The sequence below is a fragment of the Heterodontus francisci genome, chromosome 3 (assembly GCF_036365525.1).
Source record: "Heterodontus francisci isolate sHetFra1 chromosome 3, sHetFra1.hap1, whole genome shotgun sequence".
Lineage (NCBI taxonomy): Eukaryota > Metazoa > Chordata > Chondrichthyes > Heterodontiformes > Heterodontidae > Heterodontus > Heterodontus francisci.
Window position 1 is genome coordinate 15,645,685 of NC_090373.1, and position 12,303 is coordinate 15,657,987.

The window sequence follows — 12,303 nt, forward strand, 5'->3', positions numbered from 1 at the left end:
CAAGAGCAGGTCAGAGCTGGGAATTCTGTATCGAGTAACTCACCTCCTGACTCCCTAAAGCCTATCCACCATCTGCAAGGCACATGTCTGGATTGTAATGGAACACTCGCCACTTGCCTGGATGAGTGTGGCTCCAACAACACTCAAGAAGCTCGACACCATCCAGGACAAAGCTGCCCGCTTGATTGACACCATAACAGCCAGACATTAACGGTAGGGTAAAAACAACTGTCAATGATGGTACCACTTGACACTTTTGGAGGACAATAACCTCCCAGTCTGCCGCTAGGAGGCTGCCTCAAATGAGTTGGTGGCCTCCACACCCGGTGGGGGGGGACGCTCCAATAGGAGACAAATACCTTCGCCATCACAAACTGTCCCAAAGTGGGGCCTTAGCTGCGTTAATTGGCTGCCCACCTCGATGGAACAGGCAGACAATCTGGTCCCAGCCCACTCCTGTAAAAGTCCCCGGGGGCGCGAATGGATCGAGAGCTGACCCGATGTGGCTCCCTGCTATTTTCCTGGCCCCCACTGCCTCCAACCCCATCTCCAGAGGGCTGGGAAAATTCAGCCCTGCTTGTCTCAGTATGGATTCATCTATCTGGTTGGTTAAGGAGATACAAGGTTACTTTCCCTTTTCACACAGGCCCCAGATGCCCTCTGGAGGGTTCTGCACTGGTCAGCTTGTTAATATCTGCACGTTCCAGTGCAAAAGCCCACAGAAAGTTTGTGGGTAAATATAATGCCATTTGTTCAGTGCCAACCTCAATATCTGAGCCATTTGGTTGGATTTTGTGTAGGAGGTGAGACTCCCGATACCTGACCAAAAAGGTGGGAGGAACCCCAGAGCGATTCTCTGGTGTTTAGAAATGTAGGTTTCAGGAGGCGAGATCCCTGTCTCTTTAAAGTCCTGTGCAGTGCTGAACAGTTGGAGATGCTGTCTTTCAAGTAAGACATTAAAATGAGGCTCTGTCCGTCCTGTTAGATTTTTGTAAAAGATCCTCTGATGCTATTTTGAAGCAAAGCAGGGTCATTCTCCCTGGTGTTCTGCTGAACATTTATCTCTCAACCAACATGACTAAAACAGATTATCTGGTCATTAGCATTTTGCTGTTTGTGGTAGCTTGCCTGCTGTGTTTCCCTATGTTATAACAGTGACTACATTTCAAAAGTACTTCATTGGCTGTAAAGAGCTCTGGGATATTCTGTAGTTGTGAAAGGCACTATATAAATGCAAGTCTTTTTTAACCCTTTCAGTTTGTTGAAGTTGACACAATCTAATGAATCCCTGCGTGTATTGGCAGACAACTATCTTGAAGTGTGTCTTTAATCTTATTGTTTAGTTTGGTTGTACATGATTCGGGTTTAGCTGTTATTTATCTGTGTACCTTTTAACAACCATCATTTTTAATGCACCAAATCTGTGCTCAGTGTCGTGATGAAAGACCTCTGAGATACAATATGCAAATGATTGCAATTGAAATTCTGAGATTACTAAAGAGCTTAAACATATCAAACTTGCTGAGGATTGTGACGACAAAATAATGGAAATTTTTGTTTGTGAAGCATGTAGAATTAAAATTCAGGCTCGAGGGATTAAACAACATTGCAGAATTTCATCCTGTAGGGTATTACCAGACAGACAAAAGGTTGGCAACCAACCAGGAAGGGGATTAAAATTATTTTGAATAGGTTTGTGTTCTTCCAAGCAAAAGGAGCAGTATCATTGTGGTAGAATTCAGCTGTGTATGGGGTTGAGTAATATAACCTCAAATGTTCAGGAACGACAAAATGTAGATCTCTGCATAAAGAGTGCAACTTCTCAGAAAATAGGACCCATCAGAAGGTCATGTGGAGCTGGGGTAATCCTATAGCATTCAGCAATAGAACTTGAATCATTCAATTCATCCTTGGCACAACTATTTCATTATCTCTTGTCTTTCTAGGGGATTACAGAATGTAATTATAAAGCACACAATCTGTGAGCTAAATTTAACTAAGAAGAGTTGCTGGAGACCAGAGCGAGTTTAAGAATCACCAAGTTGTGAATGTATGGGCTAGACCACCATCTAGTGCAGACTTCATAAAATAATTGAATCTTACAGCACAGGAAGAGGCCATTTGGCTCATCGTACCTGTACCAGCTCTTCAAAAAGTTATCCAATTAGTTCAACTTACTATGCTCTTTCTATCCAAGTACTGTGATGAACGTCTGGTCAGTTTGCAAATGGAGAAGTCTGCAGAGATTGGAAATGGTTTAAAAATGTTACAGATTCACAGAATCTTACAGCACAGAAGGAGGCCTTTGTGCCTGTGCTACAACAATCCAATTTGTCCAGCTCCCTTGCTGTTTCCCCATAATTCTGTATTTTTTCCCCCTTTTCAGGTATATACCCAATTCCCTTTTATTCCCTTTTTGAAGGTTTCTATTCAATCTGCTTCCACCACCCTTTCAGGTAGTGCATTCCAGATCATAACGACTCACTCGGTAAAAAAGAATCTCCCCATCTTCTTCCCCACCCCCCACCAGAGCCCACACCCTCAAGGTTTATTGGCAATTATCGTGTCTTAAACTTAGTGGAAGTATTTTTGAATATAATAATAGATAGATTCCAACCTTAACAGGGAGTAAAGAGATAGGACTTGCTGCGTAAGAAGGGAGATGAAGATAGTCTGAGAGGATCATGCATATGGATTTACTGGCAGGGTGAGCTAGAATGGTTTATTTCAATTGCAACCTTCCCCTTGGGCATATTTTCCTTTGCTTTTTCAAGCATGTATCAACTGTGGCTCATAGGGTAGCTGTCTCAGCATTAAGTTAAAGTTGGCCGTGGGTTTAAGTCCTGGTGCAATGACTCAATCACATAATCTATCCTGATCCTTCAGTACAGTACTGAGGAAGAGCTGTCTTTTGTATGAGCCATTAAATTGAGATCCCTACCTGCTCAGGATGATTCAAAAGGTCCATGGCACTATTCTGAAGAAGAACAGGGGAGTTCCCCCAGTGTCCTGGCTAATATGCATCCCCTGATTAACATTACTAAATCATATTATCTGGTCTGTTATATGTGTATATATTGTAATACTATCTGTAAAGTGTTAAGAACTAATTAGCTGGGAACTAGTTATGATGTGTACGTGTTCCAATAAGGGGGCCATATTCACGGCTGCATTGGGGAGTCACGTTATATGGAACACAAGAACCTGTGGAATCAGGATCTACAGCACAAGCATGGTGCTATAATAAACAAGACTGACTCCAGCCTTTTCCAAGTTTAAAGTGTGATTCTTTCCAACATCTGGGAACCAGAAATAACATAAAGATGAAACATGGTGGCAGCGAGTGTCTGTGAGTAAACCTACAACATTTTTAAAAGCATCAGATTGAGAAAAGTGACCCAAATTAGTGCCAGAGAGACAGAGACAGAAAAACTGAGTGACTCATTCGAAAACTCTTAAAAAAAAGATTGAAATGTCAGCCGGGACAGGAATGAATGCACTGCCACAGCCCATAATGAATTGGGGGGCTGATGATGTTGGAAAGGGATTTGAAAAGTTTAAACAAAAGTGTAATTTGGCATTCAATAGTTTCCTAAAAGGGACTAGTGAAGAGGAGAGGGTTAGCTATATCCTTCTGTGGGCTGGAGATAAAGGATTAAATTTATTTAACAGCTGAGACATAAGCGAAGAGGACAGCAGAAACCCAGACAAAATTTTTGCAAGATTCAGCACCCATCTCCAGCCAAAATCAAATCATCGGATATACCAATATGAATTACAAGGCCTCAGACAGGAACTGGGTGAGCCCATTGACAATTTTGTAGCAAGATTGAAAAATACTGCCAGAAAATGTAAATTTAAGGAGACAGATGAACAGCTGATAGATCAGCTCATTTGGGGTTCTGCACATCCTGAAGTACAGAAATCTCTGATCGGACAGGACAAGCTCACAATATCACAGGCTGTAGATACTGCCAGAACACATGAAGCCACGAGCAGACAGATGAAGACTCTGTCTTCCCAAATGGCTAGCCTTCAGTTAAGCCAAGAGACAGGCAGCAGGGTCGATGCAGTGAGACAACAAGTATAGAATATACACCAAACAGAGAGAAAGATGTGCAGGAGCTGTGGAAGACCGCATGAATTGACAGATAGAAGGAAATGTCCCGCATATGGATCAATCTGCAGAGCTTGCGGAAAGACCAATCAGTGGGAAAAGATGTGCAGAACAAGGCAAGAAGGTGGTAGACAAGTCATCAGAGCCAGAGTAACAGGGTGAAGGAATAGTGAAAGAAACCAAAACATCCATACCTTGGAAGATGGCAATGGGTTTGAGAACATGATAGACATAGGAACCATAGAATTACACGAAATGTCTGGATATGACAGTTCCCAGAGAAAAGAAATTCACACAACCATTCAGATCAGGAAGAGGCTGACAAATAAGCTCACAATGATAAATCTGAAGGTGACGATTGATACTGGAGCGCAGAGTAACATCATCCCGCTCAGACTATATCAGCACATCTTTCCTGAAAATTTGGAGAAAAATGGTTATCCAAGGGAAGGTGCTCTGAAACCAAACAATGTCATGCTAACAGAATACGGGGGAACTGAGATTCGACAACTAGGAACAACCCAAATCAGAGGGACATACAAAGGAAAATATGTTAATTGTATGCTCTATGTCACAGAAACAGATGGTCCAGCTATCCTGGGGTTGAGCAGTTGTGAAGAGCTGCAGATTATCTTAGTAAACCATGAGGTGAAGGAGGCAACACTGAGGGTTGAAGATGTTACACCCGTTGAAAAGCGCCCTTCGATAAGAAGCAAAGAAGATCTGGTACAAATGTACCTAGAGTCTTTTGATGAGATAGTTGGATGCTTCGAAGATTTTGAGTATCTCATCATTATTGTCCCAGCGATGAAACCAGTGATTCATCACCCATGTAAAGTACCAGTAGAACTAACAGGAAAGCTTGAAAGAGAGCTCTGAGGGATGGAAGAAAAGAAGGTGATCGCCGGAGTCACAGAGCCTGCAGATTGGGTAATTTCTATCATGGTGAGAGAGAAGCCAAATGGATAACTAAGAATTTGCCTAGATCCCAAAGATCTTCACCGAGCAACAAAGAGGAATCACTACCCTAGTTCAACATTGGAAGAAATCACACCAGCACTGGCACGGACAAAAGTTTTCAGCAAGCTTGATGCCAGAAATGGCTACTGGAATGTGAAACTAGAAGCAGAATCTTGACTGTTGACAACATTCAACACACCCTTTGGGCGGTACAAATTCCTATGTCTACCCTTTGGTCTCAAAGTGAGCTAGGATGTGTTCCAACAGAAAGTAGACGAGACTTACAGGGAATGCAAAGGAGCAGACGGCATAGCTGATGATGTCCAGATATATGGTGTAGATGGAAAAGATCATGACAACCATCTGCATGCATGCATGGAGAGAACCAGGAAAGCTGGGATTAAGCTAAACGCAGACAGAATGTCAGTTCTTCGGAATGCTGAGCCCTGAAACAGCCATCTCAGGGATGGAAGCCCCAAGAGATAAGAGAGAGTTGAGAAGTTTCCTTGGTTTGATACAATACATGAGCTCCTTTATTCCGCACATGTCGGAACACACGGCAAACCTGCGGGAGCTGATGAAAGAAGATGTAGAGTACCAGTGGTCAGAGTCACATGACAGGAGTTTCAACAAACTCAAAAAGATAGTATGCAAAGAGACAAGTCTGTCATACTACAACAGAATGAAACCTGTCACTCTGCAAGTAGATGCTTCCACAAAAGGACTGAGAGTTGCCCTGGTACAAGAGGGAAAGCCAATAGCATTTGTGTCCAAAGCTCTGACATCAGCTGAGACAAGATATGCCAACATAGAGAGAGAGCTTTTGGCAGTTGTGTATGGATGTGAGAAGTTCCACACATATCTCTATGGGAGGAAGTTCACAGTGGAGAGTGATCATCGTCCACTGGAGCAAATCTACAGGAAAAATCTATGTAAAGCACCAGCAAGATTGCAGAGGTTACTCTTGAGGCTTCAGAATTATGATTTCACTCTGAAATATGAGCCAGGAAGAGAAATGGTGCTGATCTCGGTTGTCATCATGGGAAAAACATGAGATAGAAGATCTAGGCATAAAGATTCATCACCTGGTGAATGTAACACCACCAAAACTGAGTCAAATTAGAGATGAGACCAGCAAAGATGAGGAGTTACAGATGCTATCTCAGCAAGTGATCCAGGGATGGCCTGATAGGATACAGCACACACAGTCAGCAATACGGCAGTACTGGTCTATCAGAGATGACATCTCACTAGAAGATGGTGTTCTGCTAGCCGGATCCAGAATAATTATACCCAGAACAATGCAGGAAAAACTTCTCCAAAAGATATATGAAGGCCATATGGGAATGGAGAAGTGTAAGCTCAGAGCCAAATCAGCTGTGTACTGGATAGGCATATACAAAGATATTGAAAACATGGTGTCTACATGCAATGTTTGCCAGGAGTACAGAAACTCACAACAGAAAGAGGAAATGATAGCTACTGAAGTACCACTCAGACCATGGCATACTGCAGGAGTCGATTTATTCACACATAATCAAGAATGGTATCTCATAGTCGAAAACAACTACTCAAAATTCCCTTTTATCCAGAAGATAAAAGACTTGAGAGCCACAACAATAATCTCAGCAGTACGAGTTCTGTTCACTGAGCAAAGGATTCCTGAAAGGTTAATATGTGACAATGGCACCCAATTTACATCCAGAGAATTTAAGGAATTCGCTGACCAGTATGGGTTCAACACCATCACCTCATCACCACACTACCCATGGGGACACGGATTTATAGAACGATATGTCCTGACGGTCAAAAGAACACTTGTGAAATGCCAAGAGCCAAAGGAAGACCCAAACCTGGCCTTATTGTCACTCTGATCCACACCTCTCAAGGCTGACATGAAATCGCCCGCAGAGCTGTTAAATGGAAAAAAATATAAGACAATTCCGCCAAGCAAAATACATCCTTCAAGTGACCAGGAGGAAGTGAGAAAATAACTCACTGAGGCAAAGGTAAGAGGAGAGCAACACTTCAACAAATATGCTAAATCCCTACCCGAGCTGTTGAAAGGACAAACTGTACACATACAGGATCCAATCATGAAAACCTGGAGCCCAGCAAAAGTTGTTAGTGAAGCTGAGACTCCAAGGTCATTGAGACAGAAACCGGTAACCAAATGAGAAGGAACAGAATCCATATTCAACCTATACCTGAGCTGGAGCAACAGAAAAGACCATCAACAACACTGGAAACATCACTATCCAGCAAGACAGCATTAACATCACCAGCAAGTGACACGACATCACCTCTACATCATGCCAGCTCACCACGAAGAGCTACAGATGCCACATCTACAAGATGGAGGCACAACATCTTACCACCCAAGCGATACCGTGAATAATATATTTTTTTTTAAATTAACACTGTAAAAGACTCTAAAAAGGGGTTCAGATTATTTCCACAAGTCGGATGATAATCTTTTTTTATTTATATGACAGTTATACTAATGTAGGGGCATTATGTTTTAAAGAAAGAGGGATGTTATTTATGTATATATTGTTATACTATTTGTAAAGTGTTAGGAACTAATTAGCTAGGAACTAGTTGTTATGTGTAAGTGTTCCAGGAAGGTGCCACATTCACAGCTGCATTGGGGAGTCATGTTGCATGTAACACAAGAACCCGTGGAATCAGGTTCTACAGCACAAAGCATGGTGCTGTAATAAACAAGACTGACTCCAGCCTTTTTCAAGTTTAATGTGTGATTCTTCCCAATATCAAAGAACCAGAAACAAGCCCACTTACTCCCACAGCTACCTCGACTATACTTCTTCATACCTGCCTCCTGTAAGGACTCCATTCTATTCTGCCAGTTTCTCCATCTCTGATACATCTGCTCTGATGATGCAACCTTCCATGACAGCGCTTCTGATATGTCTTCCTTTTTCCTCAACCGAGGATTCCCCCGCACTGTGGTTGACAGGGCCCTCAACCGTGTCCAGCCCACTTCCCACACCTCGACCTTCACCCCTTCCCCTCCCTCCCAGAACTGCAACAGGGTTCCCCTTGTCCTCACTTTCCACCCCTCCAGCCTCCACATCCAAAGGATCATCCTCCACCACTTCCGCCACATCCAGCGTACTGCCACTACCAAATGCATCGTCCCCTCCCTTCCCCTGTCAGCATTCCGTAGGGATCATTCCCTCCACGACACCCTGGTCCACTTCTCCAATACCACCACCACCTCGTCCCCTTCCCACGGCACCTTTTCCTGCAATCGGAAGAGGTGTAATACCTGCCCATTTACCTCCTCTCCCATCACTATCCAAGGCCCCAAACAATCCTTTCAGGTGAAGCAGTGATTTACTTGTACTTCTTTCAATGTAGTATACAGTATTCGCTGCTCACAATATAGTCTCCTCTACATTGGGGAGACCAAATGCATATTGGGTGACCGCTTTCAGGAACACCTCTGCTCAGTCCGAAAGCGTGTCCGAGCTTCCGGTTGCTGCCCATTTCAACATACCCCTTGCTGTCATGCCCACATCTCTGTCCTGGGATTGCTGCAGTGTTCCAGTGAACATCAACGTAAGCTCGAGGAATAGTATCTAATTTACTGATTAGGCACGCTACAGCCTGCCGGACCGAACATTGAGTTTAATAATTTCAGAGCATGATGGGCCCCCCTTCTAATTTTTATTTTTTGTTATTTTTTCTTTTTTCTTTTTTATTTGTTTATTTTATTTTAGTTTGTTTCTACTGTGCCTACCTACTGTTTTTTTCATGTTTGTGCTTGGAGCCAGGGCTGTTCATTTTTCTGTCAATTAACACCATCTCTATACTAACGCTTTGTCTTTCACCACACCATTAACGTACCATTTGCCTTTGCTCCATGACCTTCTGGTCAGTTATTCTCTGTGACCTTGTCCTATCAACACCTTCTCTTTTGTTATCTCTTGTCCCACCCCAACTTTACTTGCTTAAAACCTATTACATTTCTAATCTTTGCCAGTTCTAATGAAGGGTCACTGACCTGAAACATTAACTCTGCTTCGCTCTCCACAGATCCTGCCAGACCTGCTGAGTATTTCCAGCATTTCTTTAATATACTGGTCTGTGTCTTCCATCTGTCTGCACTTGAAATAGGACTGCTCCCAATCATGTAGATGAAGCATCTGCAGTGATGATGGTGAATAGCTCTGGGTTGTAATGAGATAACAGATTCAGTGATATTAACATTTCCTTGATTTTCTCAAATGGTTCTTGTTGGGCTTCTTTCCAACACCAAACATTGTCGTGTTTCAACAACTGACATAATGGCTCACTGATCATGGCTAAGTTGGGTAAAAATTTTCTGACTTGATTCACCATTCCCATAAATCTCTGAAGTTCTGTCACATTTTTAGGTGCTGGGAATTCCTTGATTGCCTTTGTCTTTTCTGCATCTGCTCTAATACTGGACCCATTGATTATATGTCCAAGGAACTATACCATTGGTTGCAAAAACACATTTTTTGTTCAGTGTGAGACCTGCTTCTTCCAATCTTCATAGTATTGCTATCACTGCAGTATTGTGTTCTTTTTGATTGGCAACATCCATATGACAAATAATTTCATCCAATTCTTCCAGAATCCTCAACATTGTCCTTTGAAAGATCTCAGCAGCTGATGTTATTCCAAATCGTAATCTGTTAAAACAGAATCTTCAAAATGGTGTTATAAATGTTGTTAGAAGCTTAGATTTCTTGTCTAAGGGTAATTGTCAAAACCCACTGTTTGTGTCCAGTTTGGTAAAGATTGAGTCCTCCCTAGTTTTGCCAAACTCTCATTGACTGATAACATTGGAAGTTTTTCTCTTCCCACTGCCTTATTTAGTTGTGTGAGGTCAACACAAATTCTAATTGAACCGTTAGGTTTCTTTACTGGAACCATACCTGAGCACCATCCTGTAGGTTTTGTTCCAGGTGAAATGACTCCTTGTTTTGTCATTAACTCAATCTCCTTTTTCACTTTTTCTAGATGTGGGACTTTCCTAGCTGTAAACTCACACACTGGTTCTGCTTCCTTCCTTAGAGTAATATGGTATGCCATTTTTAACTTCCCTAGCCCTCTAAATAATTTTGGAGACTCAGCTCGATAATTTCTAGGCTGGTCTTCCTTACATTCGAGCTCTTCCATTCTATATATGAGTCATAAGTCAATGCAAGAATCTAATCAGCTCTTCCCTTAAAGCTGCCTTATTCACAATCCTCAGCGAGTTTATACAAATCATTTATAAATGGGTCAATGCTCTCCCCTTTCTGCTGGGTGCACTTATTAAATTTGGCGTGCTCCATGATTACGTTTTTCCTTATCTTAAAGTAAGTTCGAGTGCCTTAACAACTTCTTTATATGTAGCCTTCTCTTCATCTTTGCCTTGAGTTATGAGAATGTCGACTGCACACACCCCCATTGCATACAATAACGCACTAATCTACTCCTTGTCTGGCTTCTGCATGAGACCCGGTGCAGTACGATATCTTGCAAAACTCTGGAAACATCTCGGTCGTGCCTTGGCTTGGTTCAAAAGGAAATTAGATACACAATTGAAAGAGAGAAATTTGCAGGGAAGTGGGATTAATTAGATGACTCAGAGCCAGCACAGGCACACTGGCCTCTTCTCTGCTGTATCATTCTTTGATATTATCTCCATTAGCTGAACAGCCACTATACTGGTAAAAATGATACAAAAACTATTTTTAAACAATGGCAGCGAGGGTAGTTGAAGCTTGTTTCACTGATTGGGCCCTGCAGGTATTTCTCACACACATATGCTACAGGCCATGAATGAATGAATGAGTGGGTGGCAGAAGAGCTGGTGTAGTTTAGTTTAGAGATACAGCACTGAAACAGGCCCTTCGGCCCACCAAGTCTGTGCCGACCATCAACCACCCATTTATACTAATCCTACACTAATTCCATATTCCTACCACATCCCCACCTGCCCCTATATTTCCCTACCACCTACCTATACTAGGGGCAATTTATAATGGCCAATCAACCTATCAACCAGCAAGTCTTTGGCATGTGGGAGGAAACCGGAGCACCCGGAGGAAACCCACGCAGACACAGGGAGAACTTGCAAACTCCACACAGGCAGTACCCAGCATTGAACCCGGGTTGCTGGAGCTGTGAGACTGCGGTGCTAACCACTGCGCCACTGTGCCGCCCTAAAGGTGTAGGTGGGAGGGCTTCAGCTACCACGATCATTGGGATTGCTTCTGGTGCAGAGGTGACCTGTACAAGAAGGACGGGTTGCATCTAAACTGGAGGGGGACCAATATTCTTGCGGGGAGGTTTGCTAGTACTACTCGGGAGGGTTTAAATTAGTCTTGCAGGGGTGTGGGACCCAAAGTAGTAGTCTCTCTGATGAGATAGTTGAGGCAAATGTAGAGGTTAAAACAAGCAAGTCCAGTAGGCAGGCCGGGCAGGGGCAGGACGGGGAGCGTGGAAAGTCTGGTAGGCTAAACTGCATTTACTTTAATGCAAGAAGCCTTACAGGTAAGGCAGATGAACTCAGAGCATGGATCGGTACATGGGATTGTGATATTATAGCTATATCGGAAACGTGGTTGAGGGATGGGCAGGACTGGCAGTTCAATGTTCCGGGGTACCGATCCTTCCAGTGTGACAGAGGTGGAGGTAAGAGAGGAGGGGGAGTTGCACTATTGATTAGGGAGCACATTACAGCAGTACTTAGAGAGGATATCCCAGGAGGAACGTCCAGCGAGGCCATAAGGTAGAACTGAGAAATAAGAAAGGAGTGATCACTTTGATGGGATTATACTATAGGCCCCCCAATAGTCAGAGGGAAGTGGAGGAGCATATATGTAGGGAAATCACAGATAGGTGTAGGAATTATTGGGTTGTAATAGTAAGTGATTTTAACTTCCCTAATAGTGACTGGGACTGCCTTAGTGTTAAGGGATCAGATGGGGAAGAATTTGTTAAGCGTGTCCAGGATAGTTTTCTGAAGCAGTATGTGGATGGCCCTACTAGAGAAGGGGCTACACTCGACCTCCTCTTAGGAAATGAGGATGGGCAGGTGGTTGATGTGTCAGTGGGGGAGCACTTTGGGACCAGTGACCATAACTCTATTAGCTTCAAGATAGTTATGGAAAAGGATAGAACTGGTCCTCAGGTTGAAGTCCTAAATTGGGGGAAGGCTAATTTTGATGGCATCAGACAGG